Source organism: Prunus mume, linkage group LG4 (assembly GCF_029339155.1).
Source record: "Prunus mume cultivar Tortuosa linkage group LG4, ASM2933915v1, whole genome shotgun sequence".
NCBI lineage: Eukaryota > Viridiplantae > Streptophyta > Magnoliopsida > Rosales > Rosaceae > Prunus > Prunus mume.
In genome coordinates this window covers 15,275,274-15,281,766 of record NC_142701.1, presented here as the reverse complement: position 1 = coordinate 15,281,766, position 6,493 = coordinate 15,275,274, and positions in this window count along the sequence as shown.

The window sequence follows — 6,493 nt, the reverse complement described above, 5'->3', positions numbered from 1 at the left end:
AAGTTTATCTCTGTGATATTTTCTTGAGAGATTGTAACCAAAACTTTTGCATGTTTTTGAAGTTAAGAAAAGCAATGGCATAACATGCTGCATTAAATACAGAGGTTGTATTACAAAGAACCATAACTAGTTCATAGAAACTTCTTTAGGTTCCAGTTCATATTCATTGAGAAACATGGGTCAGTAGACTTAAATAAACAAAACAAAATCACCAGACTAAAAGCAAACTTGTCAATGACCATGCATAATGAAAAGAGCAAGTCTAAGAGAAAACAAAAAATGCTACATTAACTGATATCACCTAACTTAAATGTGCTAATATTGAAGAGACCAAAGGCACGCCGCACCACTTGGAAGGCGCCATCGCACACTATTTCTATGCAACAGTTATTGGGTACTCAAACACAACATCTTTTCCTGAAAGCTTCCTGTAAACTGCAGAAAAGCTCTCCAGCTTGTACTCCGTGTTGTTTCGTTCCTTGGGATCCAAGAAAACCTGCCCAGCATTGAAGAAAATCCTACCCTTGACAACCTATGCATGTACTTTTATAATAAATCCATTATAATATCCATCCCACCTAAATGTACTACGTTCTCAATTCATCTATTCCATTGGCAGTCTTTGGACATCTTCGTAATAAAATCTTCTCTTTGGTATAAGGTTCTTAGCCTTCATCTTTCAAGCATTAATCAACCCCTTTTTTTCCATTTCCAAGTGTTTGTGTGTGTGTGTGTGTGTGTATGTCTATATCAAACAATATTGTTTTCCTTCGACAGCTTACCTTCATTATCTTGGACCCATCAAGTCGATATCTAGTTCGTTTACCAACAATCTCAGCAGGCAAAACAACATCCTCCAACATCGCCTCATGCACAGCAGTTAAGAGTACGAGTGCGGGCCGTTGGACAGCAGACCCTTTCTTTGGAGGCGATCAGAACTACATCCTACCACATGACAAACAAAAATAAACACCACCAAAGAAAACCACTATTTGCAAATAAATACATCTCTGAATCAGAGATCTACATCTACTCACTTTAATTATAGCAAATGATAGGATTTTTAGTACTTGCGCAAACAAGGTTAAAACCACGTAAAATACTTGCAAGAATACAAGGCTATTGTAGTATAGATGCTCATGCAATGTCGTTTTCCACAAGGACTATTTAGCAATTTATGTGAAAACAATTTTTAATTAACTACCTAAAATTAAAAGTAGAGAAAGATGAATATGAAGTTGGTTGATTCTAAAAACAAATATTAAACAAAAACAAATACGATTGAAGGAAGAAGTTTTGAATATCAATTTACAAAAGCACTAGGGTTCCACCATCACCTAGCAATCCTATGAATTTTTACCAATTACTTATGATTTGCACATGCCACTTTGAAGGTTAGGTTTTCCTAATTTATATTCTATTTGGAACCTCCAACATAGAACGTATATCTAACATGCAACCCGTCCGGACGTTCGGATCAAATCTGAACATGAAAGACTCATTAAGTTTTGTGAAAACCCTTTGAAAAACCATGCAGCCCTCAAGAGCGTGATGTTCACCTTAAGTGAACTTACAATTATTAATCACAAGAAGCTAGCATCAATTTCAGGGAACCTTCCGACCAAAATTGCATCTAATTACTTTTCTAAAGGTCTTAATGGTGATCAGGCATTAAGACAATCAGATAGTTTAAAACAGTGATTAACAATTCAAAGCATGCATGCACTCAATCATAAGCAATTAAATAAAACTCACATATTCATGCTAAGGCTCAAGGCTTCACCCTAGCAATTGCTCCCAAAGCCAAAAAGAAGTAAAAAAGGAGGTCCCCTAAATTCCTGTGAAATGGAGCTTAAATACCTCCTAAAACCTAGCTACTCAATCCCCACAAGGAAACTAAGTTAAAATAAAATAAGACTAGGAAATAAAGTCCAAATTGGATTAGGAGAATCTGCCCACAATCTGTTCAGCCATGTTTTGGTCTCAAATCTCCTCCAAGTGCTTGTTTGGCATTGCTTATTTGGGGTGATAAGTTATTTTTAAAAAAATTTGAGAAGCCCAACCCGTTGGTGAACTGCGAAAAAATCACTTATTGTTAAAAATTGTTGTGAGAGAAAGCTATAAGGGAAAACAGCTAATTAGGTGCTTTCATTTTCTGATTATGCAGGAATCAGTTTTGAAGAGGTGTTGGGTTTAATGATTATGCAGCAATCATTTTCTGATTATGCATAAAATCAACATCAACAACACTTTTAACAAAAAATTTACCAAACGCCAAACTGCTTTCTCTCACAGAAATCTGACAGTGATTATTTTCACAGCACAACAATACCAAACTGCCCCCAAAACTGGCCCAAGATAGGTCATTTTAAAGATAAAAATATTCCGAACACTTATCCAGAAAGCCACGAACCCATCCGAGGTCATCTTGGGCTCCAAAAACGCAATAAAAGCTCAAAACGTCACTATTCCAGCACCACGCACTGCTCCTTTATTTTATCGCCAGAAAATAATCGCTTGGTAGAAAAGTCTGAAATTTCTATACAATCAAGCTAAGTGGCTCACGAACGTCCCCCAAATAGAATTACTCCAAAATTCGTTCATTTGATTATGTTTTGCTCCAGATAGAGTCGAAAGTCCTATATTAGAAATATAATTCAAAGTATCAAAATTCTTCCAAAATATTAACCAAAATATACTAAGAATAGGATTAAATATATAATATAAAATCGACTCATCAGCCAAAATTAAGTAAGAGAAGAAAAAATAAAATGGGTTGACTGTAAGAAAAGTCAGCTAGGAAGATCAGAACTAGGAACTAAAACATAAAAATAAAATATCCTTGATTGTACAGCACTAAATGTAGTGCCTAGAAACAAGTACAGAAAAACATCACGAAGAAAACATAGTCTGGGTTAAATCTGGATTTCATAAATGGCAGAGAACCAAAGAACTTAAATAATCACCTTTCCACTGAATTTCTTCTCTAGCTCCCTCACAATCCGAACATGGATCTTGCGATAAGCCTTCCTAAGTCTATATGGTATGTGGATAACAACAGCCTTCCGGTTCCCAGCCACATCAACTTGACTAGAGAAAAGAGGAATATTAATCATACAATCGGCAACAGTTTACAATAAAAAGTTGAACATACCTATAGGATGGCTTAAAACACTAAAAAGTAAAGTTGTCAAGAGTAATACAGTAATATATAAAAACACACCAAAGGAAAACAGATAAAATTTTCTGAACTACGTCTGGTTTCATTCCGCCAAGGATACGTAGGCAATCTGGAAATTCAATCCAAATACAACCGCAAGTCCAAACAGAATCCCTGGTGTCCCTTAACCAAATTCGTCCCAAACACTTTTTCAACCACAAAATCAAATTGAATCCCTGGTCCAACCACATTCATCCAAATTTCATATTCCTTGAAAGTCCAATTAAATCCTCTTGAGAACTACAAAAGGCTTGATCTCTAAAATGGGGTATGTAGGCAGTCTGGGGTTGCCTGGATGCAGCTGTAACATCAAATCAAATTCCATTATTTATTTCATTCTTCATATTGGAATCAAAGGGTTTTCTCTTTACGAAGAGATTGTAATTGAGAGATATTTTTTTATCTTGAATGGGTCGTACTCAATTAAAAATAAAAACTCTTATTTGTAAATAAGAGTGAGATTATGTTGGATGAATTTTTAATTTCTTTATTACACTTTTTATCTAACAAGTGGTAAAACCCCTCTAGGGAAAATCCATGGGACCTGATAGTCCAAGGCAAATCCACTATAGAACGATGATTACAAGAAGTATACAAACTTGTCTTAGACACTCTGGACAACGTACCAACTTCTTCGTAACTCAACTTCTCGCGGGATGATCTTTCGACACTCATTATATTGAACGCAATACTGGTCATGATTGTTTCAAGCTCGCCGGAGTTCTTTCAACCATCCTTATATTGAATCCGATACTGGTCACGATCGATTCAAGCTCCCCGGAGAAAAACCGCCAGAACGGTCTTGGTACCATCAACCGTAGGAGTCACCGAACATGCAAATGAATGCAATATGAATACAAAGATAATCACCAAGATAATCTTACTCTTGATGATGTATCCTTCTGGAAAATAAAGCACATCAACTTTCTTTTTATAATGGTTTTCAAAACTGGAAACAAGATCAATTAGTTCCTAATCAACATATTAATTTGCCACAATCAGACTACTTGATTTTCAATCAAAGAAAACTTTTTAATGTTCAAAACAGAAAAGTAATTTAATCTTTCTTAAAATAAAAACCTTCTTAATCAAAATGTTAAACAAATTGTTACTTTGAAATATTGCTTGAAATACCACAATCAAGATGCATGATTGAATGAAGAATTTACTTTAGTGATCGTTGATTGACATATGAGCCTTTAGAGTATATCTCGGAATTTTGACAGCCACCATCACAACTAATTTACCATCTATACTTAGTCTAATTTGTCTCTAGGAAATGCCAATCACAAAATCAATACTAACAAGTCATTCAGTCAACAGTTCTTACACAACTGAATTTATATATAGATTCTTCAATTCACTTTTCAGGTCCGAGTTTGTTTCCAAATCAAAGATTGCCTGCTCAGACAACAAACAACTCATGATTATATCTAAACATCATAGCAACCATTTCATCAATAGAAAGCGCAATAAAAAGCTGCATATCTTGCCTGTCCAACTGACTCTTCAAGTTCGTCATCCTTGTAAGCAGAATAACAAAATATGAGCCATGGTTAGCTCATCGTTTCAGTATCAGTAACCTTAAATTTCGATTTATTTATACAACATCAGTTAATGAGTCTAATATTCTATATCTTTACCATAACCCATTAAATTTGTTCATATCTCCTCCTCCCTCACGTGGTCGGATAAGTTGGTTCATATAGCAACGTAATAAGAGTTTAATTAGTGGTTAAGTGGGATTGGATGAACCAGAAAAGCCTTATCATGAAGGACATCCAAATCACGAAGAACACCCCAAACAAAGTAACAGAGAGTACGGAAGGGGCTAGGCTAGGCTAGGGATATTTTTCTTTTGCTTTTTTGACATTTCTTATTTTCTAGTTTCTTTTAATCAATTAATTTATGTTTCATTTATACAATGACAAAGTTGCCATCAGAAAGTGACTAAACACAACGTAACACTTGGGGACAACGATTTGGATGGATATTGAAAAATCTAACAATAAGGACTTAATTGATTTTGCAAATATTCCATGACCAAAATGAAAAGGAAAACAAAACTTTGATACTAAAACAAATTGACCGTGCATTCAATTTAATCAATCAAAGTACCTTGAAAATAAAAATAAAATAAATCAAATTGACCATTTAATGAGAAGCATGAGTACGCTCAATTGCTAATCAGTTAGTAAATTAATACGACACGGCAATAACTACTCACTTAGGCATATATATTTCACAATGTTATCTCATGAACAAAACCGTTTATTTTAAAAACAAAGAAAGAAAGAAATCATTCATTTTGTAAGTCATCATTTAATGTTCTCATTTTTGTTTATTATGTTGTCTGTAAAATAAAGTAAAGATGACATAAAATATTGTTGTGGACCTCCTGAGGAAAAGAAAAAGCAGCTCAGCTAATGCGAAAAAGAAAAAGTTAAAAAACAATGTCTATGGCCCCATACGAGTGCTGGTGTAGTACTAACAAACGACAGAGATTGATAAGGCTCTAAAGAAAGAAAGATGTGGTTCTCATTTCGCATTTCACATTTCACATCAGCAGATGTTCTTGGATTTGCCACCGCATGGCCTTACACACTTATCCATATAAAAAAAATGGTGATTTCTCTATTCTAATTTTATATTTTATATACTTACATTTTATTTTATAATTAAAAAAAAAATATAAGTGGATAAAATTGAAGTGGGGAAATCATTAGCCTATAAAAATTGTAGCATTAAAAACAATAACCGAACTGTGTATGAACATGTGTATTGTCTTTCAGGTTTTCACCTCTTCGATTAAAAGCAAATGGATCTTATTTTCAACCAGATTCACATTCAAATTCAATGGAAATTGAAAAAAATATAAATATTAGTATTAATATTAAACCTTTAATTTTCTAACAATGACCTTTTGCACAATTAAAATTCTTTAAAGAGCATGAATTTGGGTCTTAAGGTGTTACGATTTCATGTATTATAATATAGATAGACTGCAAGTTCATATTTCATAATCCTACTACAAAATATTAATAAACAGATAAATGTGTTATATAACAAGAGTTTATTGATAACACTCGAGTAACGGTCAAGTGCCCATGATCCTTGCAAAGCCTATATGCTCCCTGCAAGTATTTTTGTGTTGTCATTCCAATTACTATTGGTTTGTGTTGTCATGTCAACTGCTTTGTGACAGAAGTGTGATTTATATCGGAGCTCTGTATCTAGTCTATACTTTTGTCTTTAGGGATTTGTTTATGTCTC